The sequence below is a fragment of the Xyrauchen texanus genome, chromosome 17, assembly GCF_025860055.1.
Source record: "Xyrauchen texanus isolate HMW12.3.18 chromosome 17, RBS_HiC_50CHRs, whole genome shotgun sequence".
In the NCBI taxonomy this organism is placed as follows: domain Eukaryota; kingdom Metazoa; phylum Chordata; class Actinopteri; order Cypriniformes; family Catostomidae; genus Xyrauchen; species Xyrauchen texanus.
In genome coordinates, this window is record NC_068292.1 from 8,038,128 (window position 1) to 8,062,466 (window position 24,339).

Below are 24,339 nucleotides of genomic sequence, written 5' to 3' on the forward strand. Positions count from 1 at the left end.
CAAAAGTGGGGTATTGGTTTTATACTTCGACCTAGAGTCACAAAACTCAGGAATTATATTGTTCTCATCGAGCCGGACAACTTTCTAATTTACAGTCATTAGCTCAGACCAAAAGAAAGTCAGATATTTTGGTTTGAATGTGGAACACATTGCAAATGAACTTTGAAGTTCCAAAAAGCACACAAAGGAAGCATAAAAGCAAGGAAGTGTGTTATAACTTTTGCATACATTAACTGATCTCGATGAAACTTCAGCAGTGTGTCACATGGATGTGACTACTGTGAGTCAAAGTTATAGCGCCTCCAACTGGCAGAAGGAAGTGTGTCACTTTCAAAATGCTTTGAAATCACCCCCTTATGTCTCAATTGAACAAACAGTTGATAAAGAAATCGGGTATCAATATACTGAATTATGAATTATTGCAGTGATCAACTGTGATGTCCGGTTAAGATGAAAATAAACTATCGCTCTGTCTAAGCGATTATCTTTCTGAAACACGTCACAAAAACTTACAGAAACGGATAACACAAACATGATGTTGGAAATATACACTTATCAGAATAGTTATATTAAACTTTAGTCTATTTCAGTTAAAGCCATTTCAGTTATAAAGCTGTCTCATATGTAATTTCTCCTTTAATTCTATAATATAACCACTAGGTGGAGTTCTAAGCTTATTTTCTGTATTCTCGTTGTTTTAACGTATGAAGAAGACTTACATGTTGTTGAGAACGCAGTAAAGTGTGACGCATATTTCGTTCTGTGAGTTTTATGAGTACTCCGAGTCTTTATTAAAACCAACACATGAAACATATGTCTAAAGAAAGTAGGGATGGGCTGATCGATCCGAACGTATCAAAACTTCCGAGAATGATGATCAAATTTCAAAATGCTTTGAAATCACACTCTTATTTTTATTGTAAACCTGTGATAAAACATCGATGCTTGTGTTTTACATTTTTAAGAAAACAACAAAAATGGCAGCAAACAGCCGCTTTTATAATTATTGTTTTGCGATCTTTGCGATTGTTTTTCTTTCTGATTAGTTTTCTGATAAAACTACCTTTTGTTGTTGAAATGACGTAGTTCCAACGGGAGCGAGAAGTGGAGGGCGGGTCCACCTTCTTCATGTAGCCAATCAGATGAGCTAATCGCTAACTCTCGATTTACACTTATCTGATTGATTTAAAAACACGCCAGTCACCAGAACACATCTTTAACATAATTTGGCTCAGACCCGTTCTCGTTGCTTCAATGGTACTTTTAATAATGCACACATGCATGTTAAATAATAAATAAATGAACAAATGAATAAATAAATGTATAAATAAACCATGATTACTTAAGGTTACAAATACACAAACACACACACACACACACACACTCCATCATTGCAATCTTGACATCGCAGCCTGTTCATTATAGCCGCAATAATATATAATAATAAAATAGTAAACCTAACATATATAAATTACTCTGGTTAAATTAGGGCTGGGCGATAAAACGATCTCGATATGGCATCGCGATAATATTTATTTAGACTACGATGATAAACTTTTGACATGTTTACTCGATATGGATAGACCTAACAGCCTATTACAAAGCAGAAATAAACGGACAACAGCCAGTCAGAATGCAGATTTTGGCTTGTGCGTCTAAGTACACGCCCATTTGCTAGCAGAGCACTGTTTGAGCTACCGGCAGTGAAGAAAGTGAATGTAAAGAAAAAATGAGTGGAAACGACGCACTCGAACTATTTTCCAAAGCTGAGGAAATTGTTAACAAAAAAGGTAACAAGACGTCAATTATATGGAAGTGGTTTGGATATCTGAAAAGCGACGACGCACAAATAAAGACGGTCTGCGAAATATGCCGTCGGTCGGTGAAGACGGGAAACACAACAAATAAAAACTTTTCGGTCACCTGAAAAGGTACCATCCCAGCGACCACACCGAGAGTATGAAAATGCAGGCCCATGTTAATGTTACTCCGTCCAAAAGTTTTGCAGACTAGTCTTTCTGGCAAAAAACCTATAATAGGGTAATTAGGGTTACATGAGCACTACCTAAAAGGTGTAGCATAGTGACAGGTTTACAATGTTTACATTTTGCACTTTTTACTCAGATTGCTACCTCTAAAACATTTGAGATATATAAAACCAGTACACAATTAATATTTTATTTATCTGACAGTTAAGTACTTAAATCTGCCAGGGACTTTGTGGTTCACTTGTTTACATTTGTTGTCTTGGTTGTACCTCTGCAAACATTTTGAAATGTTTGCTGCCCTGCTAAAGAAATTTGATGTGATAGTACTGTAGTCACGGCTTTTAGTTTTATATTTTATAATAAGTTACAAGGCAAGCTAACTTGCATTGTTTTGTCAAGGCAGATAAAGCATGTTTGCTAAAAGTAAAATGTTAACATTTAGATTTAAAGTTTATCAATATTCTTTTATAACAAAATATATTCTCAACCAATCCATGTTTGCACAGTTAAATGTTTGCATTGTTATTTATTTATGTTAATAAACTATATAGTTCAACTATTGAACCTTCTGGTTTCTTCAGGCATCATTATCAATATACTTTTCAAGCGGGCAGCATTATTAAATTATATATCGTAACAAATATCGATATCGATCAATATGGAAAAAAATATCGTGATAATATATTTTGCCATATCGCCCAGCCCTAGTTTAAATAGTCAGTAGTACAATTCGTATCATTCACAGTAAGCACCGCTCCACTGTGATGTTTCCAAGCATATTTTTGCGCATGTAAAGAGGATGATTTTCTACGTCGGTATTGGAGCGTGAGTAAAGTACAAAGCCTATAATAAAGAATAGTTTAGCATCCAAATACATCGCAAATGTAAAAACATTTTGATTCTAAAGAGAGAGTTTTTTTTATTTGTGTTCTGTTCTGAATATCATTCAATTTCAAGGCTTTGTTGTGGAATGTTTTGAGAGTACCATCAAATAAGAATAATTCTCTCGTTTTAGTGATTCCCTAGTTATTTTTTTTTTTTTGTTTTTTCATTGTTCTAATCAGGTAAGGCAAGTAATATTCTCTGTGTCTTTATATAAATAAACCAAAACCAAAAAGTTTGAGAACCGCTGCTTTATGGCACGTTTTGGATTGTGGTCAGCACAGAAAACAGCGCACGATTCTTGAATGGTTTGAAAGTTATATTGAAATGCTTACAAAGGAATGGATAAGAGGGATCGACATTTTTATTTAAAAACAAGTCATCTGAAACCTGACATCAAGTAAGGTGAGGAACAACGAATTTCACACACTTGGAAAATGCTTTTTATTTGAATGAGTGAACGTGGCTCTTAAAAGAGCCATTGTTGCTGCCCTTAAAAGGACATTTGTTGCTTCATCTTCTGAGTTCCACCTGCAGAGCTTCTCAGAGGTTGCTCGACAGAAGCTGGTTTCCCTCTGGTCTCAGGTGGACTCCGTCTCTGCACAGATGGAACAAGCCGATGTTTCTGTGGTGAATGCAGCGCATCTGCCTCTTTGCCAAGAAGCCAGACATGGCGCCGTTGATCCGGCGTCGTTCAGTGCCATAGCCAGTCCTGCCAGTCTGTCCTCTCCAATTTAGATGGGGTAAAATGCCAGAAAACACCATCCTGGTTCTGGGAAACATTTGTAAGACTTCGGTCAGGTCACTCTTTAGTTCCCGAAGAAAATTGAGGCGGTTGCGGCCCACCCGACACAAACTGTTCCCTCCCAGGTGAATAATGAGAATATCTGGAGCTGTAGCTTTGGCCCTGAGAGAGCGCAGAGCTGGAAACAGCTGCTCCCAGAGTCTGCCTCCTCTGCCGTCCCAGGTGATCTCACACTGAAGACCGAGGTTTCCGTCCAGGCGCTGCTCACAGAAGCGAGTATGCAGTGTGCGGATGATGGAACTGCCGACGATCCAAACACGTGAAGCCATCTCAAAGACGAGTGAGGGAATGTGATTTACAACCGGTAATTATGAGTGTTGCACGTTTGGTTCCTAAAGGTGTTACAGGCCCCACCCATTTCCAGATTCAATAATCGGCTCGTTCTTACATAGTAGAGCACGTTAAGCACATGCGCAGTCTTCAAAAGCGGTGCTTTAAATCTCTTGACAAACTAAAAAACATAAATAACATTTGTATGTGTTCTAACCAAAAGACACAGGTTGTACTGAATGTCAGCTTGTTTATTTGGCTCAAGATAAGGATTTATTAAGTCCACATGTCATGCAAACAAGAAATGCTTCTAACTAGGTCGAGAGCTGTCGTTGCGAATGTTCGTTGGAGCTCTACAGCACACATCTTCTCGACAGTCAAAGCGAGGTTACGTTATTGCCCATCGTGCACAGAAACCCTAAAGGCACGGGGGTGGCGGTGCCACCGGCTTGGGCCCGCCATCGCTGCTTGCAGCTATATTTTATTACTGCAATTGATCTTGATAGTTTAGATTGTACATGATTAATGTGTGATTTCCAACTGATTATGTCATCTATAATTACCCCAAGAAACTTATTTTCATGAACTCTATCAATTATAACCCTGTCTATTTGTATGTTCACCTGAATATTCATATTACAATTCCCAAATAACATTATTTTAGTTTTGTTTAAATTTAATGATAATTTATTACTATCAAACCATATTTTTAATTTATTCATTTCTTTAGTGACATCCTTCACCAGTTGCTGTAAGTTTTCACCTGAACAAAATATATTGGTATCGATCTGCAAATAAAACCATCTTCAACAACTTAGATACAGAACATATGTCATTAATATACAAAATAAATAATTTTGGTCCCAACACTGACCCCTGGGGGATACCACAAGCAATGTCCAAACATACTGACCTGGAGCTTCCCAACTTCACAAACTGCTGTCTCTTACTTAGATAACTCCTCACCCAGTCTAATACTATCCCCCTGATACCATACCTTTCCAGTTTTTTTATTAGTATGTCATGGTCGATTGTATCAAAAGCTTTTTTAATGTCAACAAATACCCCCATTACATAATTTTTATGATCCAGGGCACTTGTGATTTCCTCCATTGATTCTATTATTGCCATTGATGTAGATCTATTTAGTCTAAATCCATACTGACCGTCAGTGAGTAATTGATGTTTATCCAAGAATGTATCTAATCTGTTGTTAAAGATTTTTTCAAGAATTTTGGAAAATTGTGGAAGGAGACAGGTCTATAGTTTGTGAAGTGGTATTTGCTCCCATTTTTATACAGAGGTATGACTTTGGCTGTTTTCATTTTGTTTGGAAATGAACCTGTTTGAAATGATAAGTTACAAATATATGTCGATGGTTTTGAGATCTCCTCAATGACTTTTCTCACTATAGTCATGTCAATGTCATTGTAATCAGTAGACTTTTTGTTCTTACAATTGCTCACAATTTCCAATATTTCATTCTCATCCACTGGCCTGAGAAACATTGAGCTTTGATTTCTCTCTATTAATTTATTACAATGACCTTCCGATGACCCAGGATCAGGGATTTTTGCGGCTAGATCAGGTCCCACATTTACAAAGAACTGATTGAAACTATTGGCCACATTCTCCATATCATAATTTTCCTTATCCTTGTCAATAAAGTACTTAGGATAACCTATCTGTCTAGGACTATTTCTTATAATACTATTCAATGTATCCCATATTCCTTTAATATTGTTTATATTATTATTTATTTTGTTCTTATAATACTCCTTCTTGCAGGCCCTTATAATTTGTGTTAACTTATTTATATATTTTTTATACTTGTTTTCTGTCTCTATGGTTCCCCGTCTTATGAATTCTCTATACAGTGTATTTTTCTTTTTACATGCGTTCTGTATCCTTAGTGATCCGTGGGCAATTAGTATACCTTAATTTTCTGCTATATTCTTTTATTGGACAATTGTTGTCATATGCATTCTTAAAAAGTTCTAAGAATATGTCATATGCATTGTTAATATCTTTTTCCTGATATATTATATCCCAGTTCTGTGCCAGCAGATCTTTTTTCAGATTGTTAATAGATTCCTCTGACCGCACCCTTCTAAATTCTGTTTGCTTATCGGGCTTTTTAATCCTATATTCGCAATCATATACAGTAAAAACTGGTAGATGGTCACTAATATCAATAATTAATAAACCATTCACTGTGTTGTTCTCGATATTATTAGTAAAAATATTGTCAATTAGGGTGGCACAATAAGATGTAATTCTACTTGGTCTGGTTATTATCGGAAATAGACTCATGCTATGCATTGTATTAATAAATTCATCAGTAATTTTATGTTTATTAGGATTCAACAGGTCAATGTTGAAATCCCCACATATAAAAATGTTTTTATAGCTTATTTTTGTAAACATACACTCCATCCAGTCCTTAAATTGTTCTATATTTGAACCCGGTGATCTGTATACACAACTTATGATGACATTTTTTGATTTTTCCATATATAATTCTATTGTAATACATTCTAATAAATTATCAACCACAGCTGTCATATTTCCAGCACCTTAAAGTTCAGAGTCTTATCCACATATATTGCTACTCCTCCTCCAATCTTATTTTGTCTATTGATATATGTAAATTCATAACCATCCATCTCAAAGTCCATCCGTTTTTCCGAGTTAATCCATGTTTCAGATATAGCTATAATTTTAAATGGTTGTGAAAATCTATGTAAATAATCCTTAATGTTATTAAAGTTGGCATACAGGCTTCTGCTATTGAAGTGGATAATTGATAATTTGCCATTTGATTTAATCATTTTGTTGTACTGATCATCAGTGTAGTAGCTGCAGTTATTGTTGATGGTGTAGAAGAAATTATTGTCAGGATCTAAATCTTTTTCCAAATTTTGTAAGTTGTAGTCAGTGTATTCAAATGTTTTCAGTTCCTGCTGGTCTTGATCATTGTTCACCACAGTTCTTAGGTTATCATCTTCAGATGTAAAAGAATATGTTCTTTCAGCTTGTGTCATATAATTGTGTGTAGCTCTTTGTTACCTTACGTCCAGATCTTGTTCATCACTGATACTTATCCAGTTCCTCCATGCTCCTTATGACAAGTACTTTGGCTTCCTCGGGTATTCCATTTAGTTTAATGAATATTTTGCAGTTTGTAGTCCAAGTATTTTGAATTTTCCTCTGTTTCTTTAAATAGCGTGCTTTTCTGGCTATGTCGGCGTTGTATTTTGTGAGGTTCTCATTGATGAAGACATTTGAGCATTTAAGTTTTCTACCCTGTTTTAACAATGCGATCTTATCTTTTCGGTTAACAAACCTCATAATGACCGCTGATTTATCACTTGCGTTTTTCCTTGTTAGAGGGTGGCAAGCCTCAATGGAGTTACAGTCAAACTGAATCCCTTTGGCCTTTAAGAAGGCAGCCACCTGTTGTTCCGTGGAATTAGCTTCCATCTCACCGGGTTCTCCCCGCTGTCAGCGGTCACAGCGTATGACCGGGGTTTTAAGTGGAGCCCGGTGACAATCACATCATTCATTCTGGAATACTGTTCCAAGTCCGCCACTCTGCTCTCAAGGTATGTGATTCTCTTTTCTTTCTCGGCATTCTGAGTCCGCAAAGCCTTCACCTCCTCGACCAGATCCAGGATACTTTTCTGCTGCAGCCTAACGGCAGAAATTTCCTCTGTTAGGAAGTCGAGCGCTTATTGATCTCATCGAATTCATCAGTCTGCTGGTTTTTCTTTGGTCCCATCGTGAGCATTTAGAGGTCTCTCACAAGTCAACCCAAAACTCTCAAGTCTTCGTGTCCAAGTCGAAGTTATGTAAATACACTACAAAAGAGCAAGATAGCTTAAAATAACTTTCCAGTTCGGATCAGGCCGCACTTCTTCCTAATCCAGGCGTTAGTTGAGTGCATTCCCAGGCGTTCACGTTGTAATGTCCTAATGTTTACAGACAAACTCAATGAATCGAGGGGATGTCATGCTAGATAACAGAGAAAAAACATGAGTATGCAGTGCATTAGGTTTGCAGATGAGAGTATATAAATAACACTTAAATTAAGAGGTAATTTAATGATCCAATTACATTTTCATTAGAGAACAACAGCAGCAGCTTGTGAGACATTTTGAGCTCACACTGCAGCAGCTTTCATGTGGAGATGTTTATGATTTGAAAGAGCAGATGACCATAAACACCTGTCCTGGTTTTCCTACACAAGACCAGTCTTACCCATGTGGCATCTGACAGGAGCAGCACATGTAGAAGGCCTGTATCACAGCACTCAGGCGATTGAAGTATCCCTCTGGTGTCGCTATCACGGCTTTGGTGTTCAGCAGCAGTTGAGGGGTTTCACTGGACACAGAGGGGTCAGACTCCTGCTTCTTCAGGAGAAGTGAGGCGATGTCATTTCCTGAGGACGACACGCAAGCCTCTGCACTCTTTATCCAGTTCAGTGGAGATAAGCACCAGCCACTCCTCCAGCGAGTGCCATAACATCTCTAGAGGCTGAACAACATCAAAATCAACACATCAACCTAAAGCTCTGGATTCCAGTTAATGTTGTATACTGTATAGTACTTACCACTATGACAGGGCGATTATATTTAATATTTATAATATATTCTATATGATTTTCTGGGTTCAACAATAAGGATGGTCTACTGGCAGTTACACCGGGTCAGTGTGAGAGCGTTTTAGGCTAGCTAACTGAACTGTCAAACTTGCCTTATCGGGATAAGGACTTTATGCTATATGCATCAACATAATGTGCATTTCACACTCAACTCGACACATATTCAGTATTCAGAAGTTGTAAATCAATATAGAAGGAATATCCTTGCTGTTAAAATGGATGGCGTAATGCAACATGAGTGATTTAATCATACGAGGAAATCCCACATCTTCATCAACATAACTAGTAAGTAAGGGCAACATAACTTTGGCAATGAACACCCCAAGTGCTTTAGTTCTTGTTTCATGTCTGTCTGAACTAGCATCGAGTGCCTGTTTAAAGACGATAAGGATTGTGTCTGTGTACAGACTCGGGCTCACCTGCGGCTCTGTGCACATCGCATGCTATATATTCCCAGGTGATGTCAGCGTAAATAACTAATCAAACATCGACATATTACCAGTACAGCACTCGTGTCGAGCGATGTCTGCAAACAGTGCCCATTTTGTAAATGTTTTTTTCCATCTCCATATGATTGACAGCAAAAAGAAAAAGTTCCCAGACAGGAGACTTGAATGACGCAGGGGGCTTCTATCTTGCAGCTTGTTTTCTCCACTTGCCATTTTCAACTACACACTAATGTGTGCAGAAAGAACTGTGATGTCTTCAACTGATTTAACCTACTTACAGTTAATCGGACAGCTTCTCTCTTTAGAGAGTTGACCCCCATGAAACACAGGCGGAGTGTGTCCATCTACATCTTTTGTTTTGTGTGTGAAAATCATTACACCCCTAGTAAAGACATGCTTTAGAGAGAGTTTAGCTGGCTAGTTAAGTTCCAGTATTTTGTTATGTAATCTAAAAGTGACCTTATAGATTGCTCCCATCATAATGAATGAAGCTGCACAAGTCTTTTAGTGTTAAAGGAATAGTTCACTCAAAAATAAAAACAAAATATCTCATCATTTACTCACCCTCATGCCATACCAAATGTGTTTGACTTTCATTCATCTGCTGAACAAAAATAAAACATTTTATAAGAATATTTCAGTTCTGTAGGTCCTCACAATACAAGTGAATGGTGACCTAAATTTTGAAGCTACAAAAAGCACAAAGGCAGCATAAAAGTAATCCATAAGACTCCATTGGTGTAATCCATGTGTTCAGAAGTGATATGATAGGTGAGAAACAGATAGATATTTAAGTCCTTTTTTACTATAAATATCCACTTTCACATTCTTTTTCTTTTGTTCGATTTGCTATCTTCGTGCATATCGCCACCTACTAGGCAGGGTGAAGAATCTATAGTTATGTCGCTTCTGAACACATGGATTAACCCACTGGAGTTGTATTGATTACTTTTATGCTGCCTTTATGTGCTTTATGTTCACCGTTCCCTTGCATTGTATGGACCTACAGACATTAAACATTCTTCAAAAAATCTTTGTTTGTGTTCTGCAGACGAAAGAGGATAATTAAAAATTTTGGGTGAACAAAACCCAAAAACAGTCTTCGTGTCCACTAGAAACAGATTACATGAATTGTTAGAAATCTCCACGGACCTTAAACACCTGGTTGCGGGGCGTCTTATTGCCATTGTAGCCCATTTCATTCCCATTGTTTGGAGAGGAAGGTCCGAGACAGAACACATGGCAAAAGATGCGGATAATCCGGAGTAAACTCTTTGTTTGGACCTCAAAGTTACTGGACAAACTGAAATAGAATTGTGTGTAGGGCAATTTTTATATAAGACTTTCTAAAGACTTTATATAAGACTTTCTTTTTGTCTCATCTGTCCATAGGATGTTGTTCCAGAACTGTGAAGGCTTTTTAGATGTTGTTTGGCAAACTCTAATCTGGCCTTCCTGTTTTTGAGGCTCACCAATGGTTTACATCTTGTGGTGAACCCTCTGTATTCACTCTGGTGAAGTCTTCTCTTCTGGTTGCTAGGCAGTTACCATAGTGATAGTAATCAAGTGTCCTTGCGATCCTGAGTGAAATAAATCAACCCGGAAGTCAGTACTATTTTCTGGTGCAGAGATATGTGATTTGTTACTCGGTTGCTAGGGTAACCCCATCTGGTTGCTAGGCAGTTACCATAGTGATAGTAATCAAGTGTCCTTGCCATCCTGATTGAAATAAGTCAACCCAGAAGTATCTACGTTTTTCTGATGCAGAGATATGTGATTTGTTACTCGGTTGCTAGGGTAACCCCATGTGGTTGCTAGGCAGTTACCATATTGATACTAATGAAGTGTCCTTGCCATCCTGGTTGAAATAAATCAACCTGGAAGTCTGTACTCTTTTCTGGTGCCGAGATATGTGATTTGTTTCTCGGTTGCTAGGGTAACCCCATCTGGTTGCTAGGCAGTTACGATAGTGATAGTAATGAAGTGTCCTTGCCATCCTGAGTGAAATAAATCAACCCGGAAGTCAGTACTATTTTCTGGTGCAGAGATATGTGATTTGTTACTCGGTTGCTAGGGTAACCCCATCTGGTTGCTAGGCAGTAATCATAGTGATAGTAATCAAGTGTCCTTGCCATCCTGATTGAAATAAGTCAACCCGGAAGTCTCTACGTTTTTCTGATGCAGAGATATGTGATTTGTTACTCGGTTGCTAGGGTAACCCCATCTGGTTGCTAGGCAGTTACCTTAGTGATACTAATGAAGTCTCCTTGCCATCCTGATTGAAATAAATCAACCCAGAAGTTTCTCTGATTTTCTGGTGCAGAGATATGTGATTTGTTACTGGGTTGCTAGGGTAACCCCATCTGGTTGCTAGGCAGTTACCTTAGTGATACTAATGAAGTCTCCTTGCCATCCTGATTGAAATAAATCAACCCAGAAGTTTCTCTGATTTTGTGGTGCAGAGATATAGTTACTGCTAAAGGGTTGCTAGGGTACTCTGTTTAGTTGCTAGGGAGTGGCTTGGCAGCTGCCAATCATTAATCTCCAAAGGCTGCTTGTCAGTATGAATGATATAAACCAACTCCCATGCCTCTGTGACATTCAGAATGGAAGATATCCTCTATGGATTTTGGTTGCTAAGGTGCTCGACAATGGTTGCTAGGGAGGGGCTAGGAAGTGTTGAGGTGATTCATGATTGGCTGTTTGCTGCCCGAGTGAAAGCGAGACCACCCTTGTGTTTCTATGACACTTCTATCCAGAGATATCCCTTTGATGTCTTTCATTAGAAGTCTATGGGACTTGTTGCTAAGGTGCTCTAAATTGTTGCTAGGGCGTGGCTTGATAGATTCAAAATGATCCTGAGATACTGATTGGTCGTCTGAGTAAAATGAGCCCGCCCCATTGTCTCTATGACACTGTGATCCAGAGCTATGTTGAATACAAATCCCAATGCCATTTCATTTCATGGGCCGTCCTACACCATTGTAAGTCAATTGGGGCATTTTTGGGCAGCTCCTGCCCCCAGGGGTGCAACTTTTACCCCATTTTGAGGTATGCTCTTACAGAGCCTGCCAGCCTCTTCAAATATGGCAAATCACACGTTTCTGCGAAATCCTCGCTCGGAGCTGTGACGCGTCAAAGTTTGTCGCAATGTTAAGTCTATGGGATTTTTAGGCCGCTTTTTTGCCCCTGGGGCAATTACCGTACCCGATAAACTTATAAAAGTCATAGCACACGTGTCCTCAATAGGCCGTTCGATTTGACACCTCATTAGTGGGTCTACGCCAAGCGGTGCTTGGGACGAGTTAGGTGCCGAAGTTTTGTACGGAGATAGAATAATAAAAATAAAAATAAAATAAGTATGTGAGATTACAATAGTGATGCTTTGCAAGCACCACTAACTAGATAGGTACATTTCCTGAAGAAAATGTGAGTGGTGCTTGCCGTGGCAAAACTCGGTGAAATAGCATGCTTGAAAAGAACAAAAATTATGGTCATAAATAAATCAACCCAGAAGTCTCTACGTTTTTCTGATGCAGAGATATGTGATTTGTTACTCGGTTGCTAGGGTAAACCCATCTGGTTGCTAGGCAGTTACCATAGTGATAGTAATGAAGTCTCCTTGCCATCCTTATTGAAATAAGTCAACCCGGAAGTCTGTACTATTTTCTGGTGCAGAGATATGTGATTTGTTACTCGGTTGCTAGGGTAACCCCATGTGGTTGCTAGGCAGTTACCATAGTGATACTTATCAAGTCTCCTTGCTATCCAGAGTAAAATCAGTCAACCAGGAAGTCTCTACGATGTTCTGATCCAGAGATATGTGATTTGTTATTTGGTTGCTAGGGTAACCCGTCCTTGTTGCTAGGAAGTTACCATAGTGATACTTATGAAGTGTCCTTGCCATCCTGAGTGAAATAAACCAACCCAGAAGTCTCTACGTTTTTCTGATGCAGAGATATGTGATTTGTTAATTGGTTGCTAGGGTAACCCCATCTGGTTGCTAGGCAGTTACCATATTGATACTAATGAAGTGTCCTTGCCATCCTGGTTGAAATAAATCAACCCGGAAGTCTGTACTCTTTTCTGGTGCCGAGATCTGTGATTTGTTTCTCGGTTGCTAGGGTAACCCCATCTGGTTGCTAGGCAGTTACCATAGTGATAGTAATCAAGTGTCCTTGCGATCCTGAGTGAAATAAATCAACCCGGAAGTCAGTACTATTTTCTGGTGCAGAGATATGTGATTTGTTACTCGGTTGCTAGGGTAACCCCATCTGGTTGCTAGGCAGTTACCATAGTGATAGTAATCAAGTGTCCTTGCCATCCTGATTGAAATAAGTCAACCCAGAAGTATGTACGTTTTCTGATGCAGAGATATGTGATTTGTTACTTCGGTTGCTAGGGTAACCCCATGTGGTTGCTAGGCAGTTACCATATTGATACTAATGAAGTGTCCTTGCCATCCTGGTTGAAATAAATCAACCTGGAAGTCTGTACTCTTTTCTGGTGCCGAGATATGTGATGTGTTTCTCGGTTGCTAGGGTAACCCCATCTGGTTGCTAGGCAGTTACCATAGTGATAGTAATCAAGTGTCCTTGCCATCCTGAGTGAAATAAATCAACCCGGAAGTCAGTACTATTTTGTGGTGCAGAGATATGTGATTTGTTACTCGGTTGCTAGGGTAACCCCATCTGGTTGCTAGGCAGTAATCATAGTGATAGTAATCAAGTGTCCTTGCCATCCTGATTGAAATAAGTCAACCCGGAAGTCTCTACGTTTTTCTGATGCAGAGATATGTGATTTGTTATTTGGTTGCTAGGGTAACCCCATCTGGTTGCTAGGCAGTTACCATAGTGATAGTAATCAAGTGTCCTTGCCATCCTGATTGAAATAAGTCAACCCAGAAGTATCTACGTTTTTCTGATGCAGAGATATGTGATTTGTTACTCGGTTGCTAGGGTAACCCCATGTGGTTGCTAGGCAGTTACCATATTGATACTAATGAAGTGTCCTTGCCATCCTGGTTGAAATAAATCAACCTGGAAGTCTGTACTCTTTTCTGGTGCCGAGATATGTGATGTGTTTCTCGGTTGCTAGGGTAACCCCATCTGGTTGCTAGGCAGTTACCATAGTGATAGTAATCAAGTGTCCTTGCCATCCTGAGTGAAATAAATCAACCCGGAAGTCAGTACTATTTTCTGGTGCAGAGATATGTGATTTGTTACTCGGTTGCTAGGGTAACCCCATGTGGTTGCTAGGCAGTAATCATAGTGATAGTAATCAAGTGTCCTTGCCATCCTGATTGAAATAAGTCAACCCGGAAGTCTCTACGTTTTTCTGATGCAGAGATATGTGATTTGTTACTCGGTTGCTAGGGTAACCCCATCTGGTTGCTAGGCAGTTACCATAGTGATAGTAATGAAGTGTCCTTGCCATCCTGAGTGAAATAAATCAACCCGGAAGTCAGTACTATTTTCTGGTGCAGAGATATGTGATTTGTTACTTCGGTTGCTAGGGTAACCCCATCTGGTTGCTAGGCAGTAATCATAGTGATAGTAATCAAGTGTCCTTGCCATCCTGATTGAAATAAGTCAACCCGGAAGTCTCTACGTTTTCTGATGCAGAGATATGTGATTTGTTACTCGGTTGCTAGGGTAACCCCATCTGGTTGCTAGGCAGTTACCTTAGTGATACTAATGAAGTGTCCTTGCCATCCTGATTGAAATAAATCAACCCAGAAGTTTCTCTGATTTTCTGGTGCAGAGATATAGTTACTGCTAAAGGGTTGCTAGGGTACTCTGTTTAGTTGCTAGGGAGTGGCTTGGCAGCTGCCAATCATTAATCTCCAACGGCTGCTTGTCAGTATGAATGATATAAACCAACTCCCATGCCTCTGTGACATTCAGAATGGAAGATATCCTCTATGGATTTTGGTTGCTAAGGTGCTCGACAATGGTTGCTAGGGAGGGGCTAGGAAGTGTTGAGGTGATTCATGATTGGCTGTTTGCTGCCCGAGTGAAAGCAGAGACCACCCTTGTGTTTCTATGAAACTTCTATCCGGAGATATCCCTTTGATGTCTTTCATTAGAAGTGTATGGGACTTGTTGCTAAGGTGCTCTAAATTGTTGCTAGGGCGTGGCTTGATAGATTCAAAATGATCCTGAGATACTGATTGGTCGTCTGAGTAAAATGAGCCCGCCCCATTGTCTCTATGACACTGTGATCCAGAGCTATGTTGAATACAAATCCCAATGCCATTTCATTTCATGGGCCGTCCTACACCATTGTAAGTCAATTGGGGCATTTTTGGGCAGCTCCTGCCCCCAGAGGTGCAACTTTTACCCCATTTTGAGGTATGCTCTTACAGAGCCTGCCAGCCTCTTCAAATGTGGCAAATCACTGCGTTTCTCGCGAAATCCTCGCTCGGAGCTGTGGCGCGTCAAAGTTTGTCGCAATGTTAAGTCTATGGGATTTTTAGGCGCTTTTTTGCCCCTGGGGCAATTACCGTACCCGATAAACTATAAAAGTCATAGCACACGTGTCCTCAATAGGCCGTTCGATTTGACACCTCATTAGGTGGGTCTCATGCCAAGCGGTGCTTGGGACGAGTTAGGTGCGAAGTTTTGTACGGAGATAGAATAATAAAAAGTATAAAAATAAAAATAAGTATGTGAGATTACAATAGTGATGCTTTGCAAGCACCACTAATAAAAATAAAAATAATAAGTATGTGAGATTACAATAGTGATGCTTTGCAAGCACCACTAATAACTAGATAGGTACATTTCCTGAAGAAAATGTGAGTGGTGCTTGCCGTGGCAAAACTCGTCAAATAGCATGCTTGAAAAGAACAAAAATTATGGTCATAAATAAATCAACCCAGAAGTCTCTACGTTTTTCTGATGCAGAGATATGTGATTTGTTACTCGGTTGCTAGGGTAAACCCATCTGGTTGCTAGGCAGTTACCATAGTGATAGTAATGAAGTCTCCTTGCCATCCTTATTGAAATAAGTCAACCCGGAAGTCTGTACTATTTTCTGGTGCAGAGATATGTGATTTGTTACTCGGTTGCTAGGGTAACCCCATCTGGTTGCTAGGCAGTTTCCATAGTGATAGTAATCAAGTTTCCTTGCCATCCTGAGTGAAATAAATCAACCCAGAAGTCTGTACTATTTTCTGGTGTAGAGATATGTGATTTGTTACTCGGTTGCTAGGGTACTATGTGTAGTTGCTAGGGAGTGGTTTGGCAGCTGCCAATCATGAAATTCAAAGGCTGCTTGTCAGTATGAATGACATAAATCAACTCCCATGCCTCTGTGACATTCAGAATGGAAGATATCCCTCTATGGATTTTGGTTGCTAAGGTGCTCGACAATAGTTGCTAGGGAGGGGCTAGGAAGTGTTGAGGTGATTCATGATTGGCTGTTTGCTGCCCGAGTCAAGCGAGACCACCCTTGTGTTGGTATGACACTTCTAGCGGAGATATCCCTTTGATCTCTTTCATTAGAAGTCTATGGGACTTGTTGCTAAGGTCCTCTAAATGGTTGCTAGGGCGTGGCTTGATAGCTTTGCAATGATCCTGAGAGACTGATTGGTCGATCTTAGTAAAATGAGGCAGGCCCCTTGTCTCTATGACACTGTGATCCAGAGCTATGTTTAATTAAAAATCCCTATTTCATGGGCCGTCCTACACCATTGTAAGTCAATGGGGGCAACTTTGGGCAGCTCCTGCCCCCAGGGGTGCAACTTTTACCCCATATTGAGGTATGCTCTTACAGAGCCTGCCAGCCTCTTCAAATGTGGCAAATCACTGCGTTTCTGCGAAATCCTCAGCTCGGAGCTGTGGCGTCAAAGTTTGTCTCAATGTTAAGTCAATGGGATTTTTAGGCGCTTTTTTGCCCCTGGGGCAAATACCGTACCCGATAAGCTTATAAAAGTCATAGCACACGTGTCCTCAATAGGCGTTCGATTTGACACCTCATTACGTGGGTCTATGCCAAGCGGTGCTTGGGACGAGTTAGGTGCGAAGTTTTGTTAAGAGATATAAAAATAAAAACTAGATAGGTACATTTCCTGAAGAAAATGTGAGTGGTGCTTGCCGTGGCAAAACTGGTCAAACAGCATGTTGTAACTGGAAAAGAACAAAAATTATGGTCATAAATAAATCAACCCAGAAGTCTGTACGATTTTCTGGTGCAGAAATATGTGATTTGTTACTTCGGTTGCTAGGGTAAGCCCATGTGGTTGCTATGCAGTTACCAAGGTAATACAATACATGGCTCCTTTCCATCCTGAGTGAAATAAGTCAACCCGGAAGTCTGTAGTGTTTTCTGGTGCAGAGATATGTGATTTGTTACTCGGTTGCTAGGGTAACTCCATCTGGTTGCTAGGCAGTTACCATAGTGATACTAATCAAGTCTCCTGGCCATCCTGATTAAAATAAATCAACCCGGAAGTCTCTATGTTTTTGTGATGCAGAGATATGTGATTTGTTACTTGGTTGCTAGGGTAACCCCATATGGTTGCTAGGCAGTTACCATAGTGATACTAATGAAGTCTCCTTGCCATCCTGAGTGAAATAAGTCAACCCAGAAGTTACTACTGTTTTCTGGTGCAGAGATATGTGATTTGTTACTCGGTTGCTAGGGTAACCCCATCTGGTTGCTAGGCAGTTACCATAGTGATACTAATGAAGTGTCCTTGCCATCCTGGTTGAAATAAATCAACCGGAAGTCTGTACTCTTTTCTGGTGCAGAGATATGTGATTTGTTTCTCGGTTGCTAGGGTAACCCCATCTGGTTGCTAGGCAGTTACCATAGTGATAGTAATCAAGTGTCCTTGCGATCCTGAGTGAAATAAATCAACCGGAAGTCAGTACTATTTTCTGGTGCAGAGATATGTGATTTGTTACTCGGTTGCTAGGGTAACCCCATCTGGTTGCTAGGCAGTTACCATAGTGATAGTAATCAAGTGTCCTTGCCATCCTGGTTGAAATAAATCAACCCGGAAGTCTGTACTCTTTTCTGGTGCCGAGATATGTGATTTGTTTCTCGGTTGCTAGGGTAACCCCATCTGGTTGCTAGGCAGTTACCATAGTGATAGTAATCAAGTGTCCTTGCGATCCTGAGTGAAATAAATCAACCCGGAAGTCAGTACTATTTTCTGGTGCAGAGATATGTGATTTGTTACTCGGTTGCTAGGGTAACCCCATCTGGTTGCTAGGCAGTTACCATAGTGATAGTAATCAAGTGTCCTTGCCATCCTGATTGAAATAAGTCAACCCAGAAGTATCTACGTTTTCTGATGCAGAGATATGTGATTTGTTACTCGGTTGCTAGGGTAACCCCATGTGGTTGCTAGGCAGTTACCATATTGATACTAATGAAGTGTCCTTGCCATCCTGGTTGAAATAAATCAACCTGGAAGTCTGTACTCTTTTCTGGTGCCGAGATATGTGATTTGTTTCTCGGTTGCTAGGGTAACCCCATCTGGTTGCTAGGCAGTTACGATAGTGATAGTAATGAAGTGTCCTTGCCATCCTGAGTGAAATAAATCAACCCGGAAGTCAGTACTATTTTCTGGTGCAGAGATATGTGATTTGTTACTCGGTTGCTAGGGTAACCCCATCTGGTTGCTAGGCAGTAATCATAGTGATAGTAATCAAGTGTCCTTGCCATCCTGATTGAAATAAGTCAACCCGGAAGTCTCTACGTTTTTCTGATGCAGAGATATGTGATTTGTTACTCGGTTGCTAGGGTAACCCCATCTGGTTGCTAGGCAGTTACCTTAGTGATACTAATGAAGTCTCCTTGCCATCCTGATTGAAATAAATCAACCCAGAAGTTTCTCTGATTTTCTGGTGCAGAGATATGTGATTTGTTACTGGGTTGCTAGGGTAACCCCATCTGGTTGCTAGGCAGTTACCTTAGTGATACTAATGAAGTCTCCTTGCCATCCTGATTGAAATAAATCAACCCAGAAGTTTCTCTGATTTTGTGGTGCAGAGATATAGTTACTGCTAAAGGGTTGCTAGGGTACTCTGTTTAGTTGCTAGGGAGTGGCTTGGCAGCTGCCAATCATTAATCTCCAAAGGCTGCTTGTCAGTATGAATGATATAAACCAACTCCCATGCCTCTGTGACATTCAGAATGGAAGATATCCTCTATGGATTTTGGTTGCTAAGGTGCTCGACAATGGTTGCTAGGGAGGGGCTAGGAAGTGTTGAGGTGATTCATGATTGGCTGTTTGCTGCCCGAGTGAAAGCAGAGACCACCCTTGTGTTTCTATGACACTTCTATCCAGAGATATCCCTTTGATGTCTTTCATTAGAAGTCTATGGGACTTGTTGCTAAGGTGCTCTAAATTGTTGCTAGGGCGTGGCTTGATAGATTCAAAATGATCCTGAGATACTGATTGGTCGTCTGAGTAAAATGAGCCCGCCCCATTGTCTCTATGACACTGTGATCCAGAGCTATGTTGAATACAAATCCCAATGCCATTTCATTTCATGGGCCGTCCTACACCATTGTAAGTCAATTGGGGCATTTTTGGGCAGCTCCTGCCCCCAGGGGTGCAACTTTTACCCCATTTTGAGGTATGCTCTTACAGAGCCTGCCAGCCTCTTCAAATATGGCAAATCACACGTTTCTGCGAAATCCTCGCTCGGAGCTGTGACGCGTCAAAGTTTGTCGCAATGTTAAGTCTATGGGATTTTTCGGCGCTTTTTTGCCCCTGGGGCAATTACCGTACCCGATAAACTATAAAAGTCATAGCACACGTGTCCTCAATAGGCGTTCGATTTGACACCTCATTCGTGGGTCTACGCCAAGCGGTCGTGGGACGAGTTAGGTGCTGAAGTTTTGTACGGAGATAGAATAATAATAAAAAGAAGAATAAAAATAAGTATAATACTAGATAGGTACATTTCCTGAAGAAAATGTGAGTGGTGCTTGCCGTGGCAAAACTCGATCAAACAGCATGTTGTAACTTGAAAAGAACAAAAATTATGGTCATAAATAAATCAACCCAGAAGTCTGTACGATTTTCTGGTGCAGAAATATGTGATTTGTTACTCGGTTGCTAGGGTAAGCCCATGTGGTTGCTATGCAGTTACCATAGGTAATAGCAATGACATGGCTCCTTTCCATCCTGAGTGAAATAAGTCAACCCGGAAGTCTGTACTGTTTTCTGGTGCAGAGATATGTGATTTGTTACTCGGTTGCTAGGGTAACCCCATCTGGTTGCTAGGCAGTTACCATAGTGATACTAATCAAGTCTCCTTGCCATCCTGAGTTGAAATAAATCAACCCAGAAGTCTGTACTGATTTTCTGGTGCAGAGATATGTGATTTGTTATTCGGTTGCTAGGGTACTCTGTTTAGTTGCTAGGGAGTGGCTTGGCAGCTGCCAATCATGAAATCTCAAAGGCTGCTTGTCAGTATGAATGACATAAACCAACTCCCATGCCTCTGTGACATTCAGAATGGAAGATATCCCTCTATGGATTTTGGTTGCTAAGGTGCTCGACAATGGTTGCTAGGGAGGGGCTAGGAAGTGTTGAGGTGATTCATGATTGGCTGTTTGCTGCCCCGAGTCAAACGAGACCACCCTTGTGTATCTATGACACTTCTATCCGGAGATATCCCTTTGATGTCTTTCATTAGAAGTCTATGGGACTTGTTGCTAAGGTGCTCTAAATGGTTGCTAGGGCGTGGCTTGATAGCTTCACAATGATCCGAGAGACTGATTGGTCGTCTGAGTAAAATGAGCCAGCCCCTTGTCTCTATGACACTGTGATCCAGAGCTATGTTCAATTAAAAATCCCATTTCATGGGCAATCCTCATCATGTGTCATGGGCACTAGTGCCAGTGCACTACCATATTGAGTATGTCAAGCCTGCCAGCCTCTTCAAATGTGGCAAATCACACGTTTCTCGAAATCCTCGCTGGAGCTGTGACGCGTCAAAGTTTGTCTCAATGTTAAGTCTATGGGATTTTTCGGCGCTTTTTTGCCCCTGGGGCAAACACCGTACTCGATCGCTTATAAAAGTCATAGCACACGTGTCCTCAATAGGCTGTTCGATTTGACACCTCATTCGTGGGTCTATGCCAAACGGTGCTGGACGAGTTAGGTGCCGAAGTTTTGTTAAGAGATATAATAATAAGAACTAGATAGGTACATTTCCTGAAGAAAATGTGAGTGGTGCTTGCCGTGGCAAAACTGGTGAAATAGCATGCTTAACTGAAAAGAACAAAAATTATGGTCATAAATAAATCAACCCAGAAGTCTGTACGCTTTTCTGGTGCAGAGATATGTGATTTGTTACTCGGTTGCTAGGGTAAACCCATCTGGTTGCTAGGCAGTTACCATAGTGATAGTAATCAAGTCTCCTTGCCATCCTGATTGAAATAAGTCAACCCGAAGTCTGTACTATTTTCTGGTGCAGAGATATGTGATTTGTTACTCGGTTGCTAGGGTAACCCCATCTGGTTGCTAGGCAGTTACCATAGTGATACTAATCAAGTCTCCTTGCCATCCTGATTGAAATAAGTCAACCCGGAAGTCTCTACGTTTTTCTGATGCAGAGATATGTGATTTGTTATTTGGTTGCTAGGGTAACCCCATCTGGTTGCTAGGCAGTTACCATAGTGATACTAATCAAGTGTCCTTGCCATCCTGAGTGAAATAAATCAACCCAGAAGTCTCTACGTTTTTCTGATGCAGAGATATGTGATTTGTTACTCGGTTGCTAGGGTAACCCCATCTGGTTGCTAGGCAGTTACCATATTGATACTAATGAAGTGTCCTTGCCATCCTGGTTGAAATAAATCAACCCGGAAGTCTGTACTCTTTTCTGGTGCCGAGATATGTGATTTGTTTCTCGGTTGCTAGGGTAACCCCATCTGGTTGCTAGGCAGTTACCATAGTGATAGTAATCAAGTGTCCTTGCGATCCTGAGTGAAATAAATCAACCCGGAAGTCAGTACTATTTTCTGGTGCAGAGATATGTGATTTGTTACTCGGTTGCTAGGGTAACCCCATCTGGTTGCTAGGCAGTTACCATAGTGATAGTAATCAAGTGTCCTTGCCATCCTGATTGAAATAAGTCAACCCAGAAGTCTGTACGTTTTTCTGATGCAGAGATATGTGATTTGTTACTTTCGGTTGCTAGGGTAACCCCATCTGGTTGCTAGGCAGTTACCATAGTGATAGTAATGAAGTGTCCTTGCCATCCTGAGTGAAATAAATCAACCCGAAGTCAGTACTATTTTCTGGTGCAGAGATATGTGATTTGTTACTTCGGTTGCTAGGGTAACCCCATCTGGTTGCTAGGCAGTAATCATAGTGATAGTAATCAAGTGTCCTTGCCATCCTGATTGAAATAAGTCAACCCGGAAGTCTCTACGTTTTTCTGATGCAGAGATATGTGATTTGTTACTGCGGTTGCTAGGGTAACCCCATCTGGTTGCTAGGCAGTTACCTTAGTGATACTAATGAAGTGTCCTTGCCATCCTGATTGAAATAAATCAACCCAGAAGTTTCTCTGATTTTCTGGTGCAGAGATATAGTTACTGCTAAAGGGTTGCTAGGGTACTCTGTTTAGTTGCTAGGGAGTGGCTTGGCAGCTGCCAATCATTAATCTCCAAAGGCTGCTTGTCAGTATGAATGATATAAACCAACTCCCATGCCTCTGTGACATTCAGAATGGAAGATATCCTCTATGGATTTTGGTTGCTAAGGTGCTCGACAATGGTTGCTAGGGAGGGGCTAGGAAGTGTTGAGGTGATTCATGATTGGCTGTTTGCTGCCCCGAGTGAAACGAGACCACCCTTGTGTTTCTATGACACTTCTATCCGGAGATATCCCTTTGATGTCTTTCATTAGAAGTCTATGGGACTTGTTGCTAAGGTGCTCTAAATTGTTGCTAGGGCGTGGCTTGATAGATTCAAAATGATCCTGAGATACTGATTGGTCGTCTGAGTAAAATGAGCCCGCCCCATTGTCTCTATGACACTGTGATCCAGAGCTATGTTGAATACAAATCCCAATGCCATTTCATTTCATGGGCCGTCCTACACCATTGTAAGTCAATTGGGGCATTTTTGGGCAGCTCCTGCCCCCAGGGTGCAACTTTTACCCCATTTTGAGGTATGCTCTTACAGAGCCTGCCAGCCTCTTCAAATGTGGCAAATCACACGTTTCTGCGAAATCCTCGCTCGGAGCTGTGACGCGTCAAAGTTTGTCGCAATGTTAAGTCTATGGGATTTTTCGGCGCTTTTTTGCCCCTGGGGCAATTACCGTACCCCGATCAGCTTATAAAAGTCATAGCACACGTGTCCTCAATAGGCCGTTCGATTTGACACCTCATTCGTGGGTCTACGCCAAACGGTGCGGGACGAGTTAGGTGCCGAAGTTTTGTACGGAGATAGAATAATAATAAAAAGAAGAAAAATAAAAATAAGTATGTGAGATTACAATAGTGATGCTTTGCAAGCACCACTAATAAAAATAAAAATAAAAATAAAAAATAATAAGTATGTGAGATTACAATAGTGATGCTTTGCAAGCACCACTAATAATAATAAGTTTAAGTAGGATTTCAGTAAGTTGGCTTTCACAAGCCAACTTAATAATAATACGTTTAAATAGGATTTCAGTAAGTTGGCTCTCACAAGCCAACTTAATAAGTTTAAATAGGATTTCAGTAAGTTGGCTCTCACAAGCCAACTTAATAATAATAATAAGTTTAAATAGGATTTCAGTAAGTTGGCTTTCACAAGTACCAACTCTGTATCAATTATGATCGATGCAAACCCGTATGTTCTGTCTGTTACAGCATCCCACTGTCAAGGCGATTCTAGGTACAACATTTACTCCAGAGGCCATCAGTGTACTTGCAATGCCTTAATGTTCCTAGCTTTCCATAATGAACGTAATGAGCTTCTCGGTTTCGATTTAGACCGCATTTTACAGAAAGGCGATGCAGTTTACACTAGTGTCAAACGAACACTGCAGAGCAAAGGACAATTTGTGGCTAATTTGTTCAACTTTGATGAGCTGCCAAGCACAATTAAGACCAACTCAAACTGCTACAACATCCTGAAACATCCTCGGAGAGTTGGATTTCTAAAAGATTCACCTGCGCTAGGCGAGTATGAAAACCTTGAGGATACTCTGCAATGTCTCAGAGATGATGTGAGTGACGCGTTGCTGCTGTGTGGATGCACGTGTATCGCTGTATTCAGAGATCACTCAGGGAGGTTTGGTTATTTTGATCCTCA

General features: G+C 40.5%; 1 pseudogene; it reads right to left on the reverse strand.

Moving 5' to 3' along the window:
- The window catches only part of LOC127658290 (E3 ubiquitin-protein ligase HACE1-like), a 46,473-nt pseudogene extending 22,576 nt beyond the window's left edge, over positions 1 to 23,897 (reverse strand).
- Positions 23,898 to 24,339: the final 442 nt, after the last annotated feature.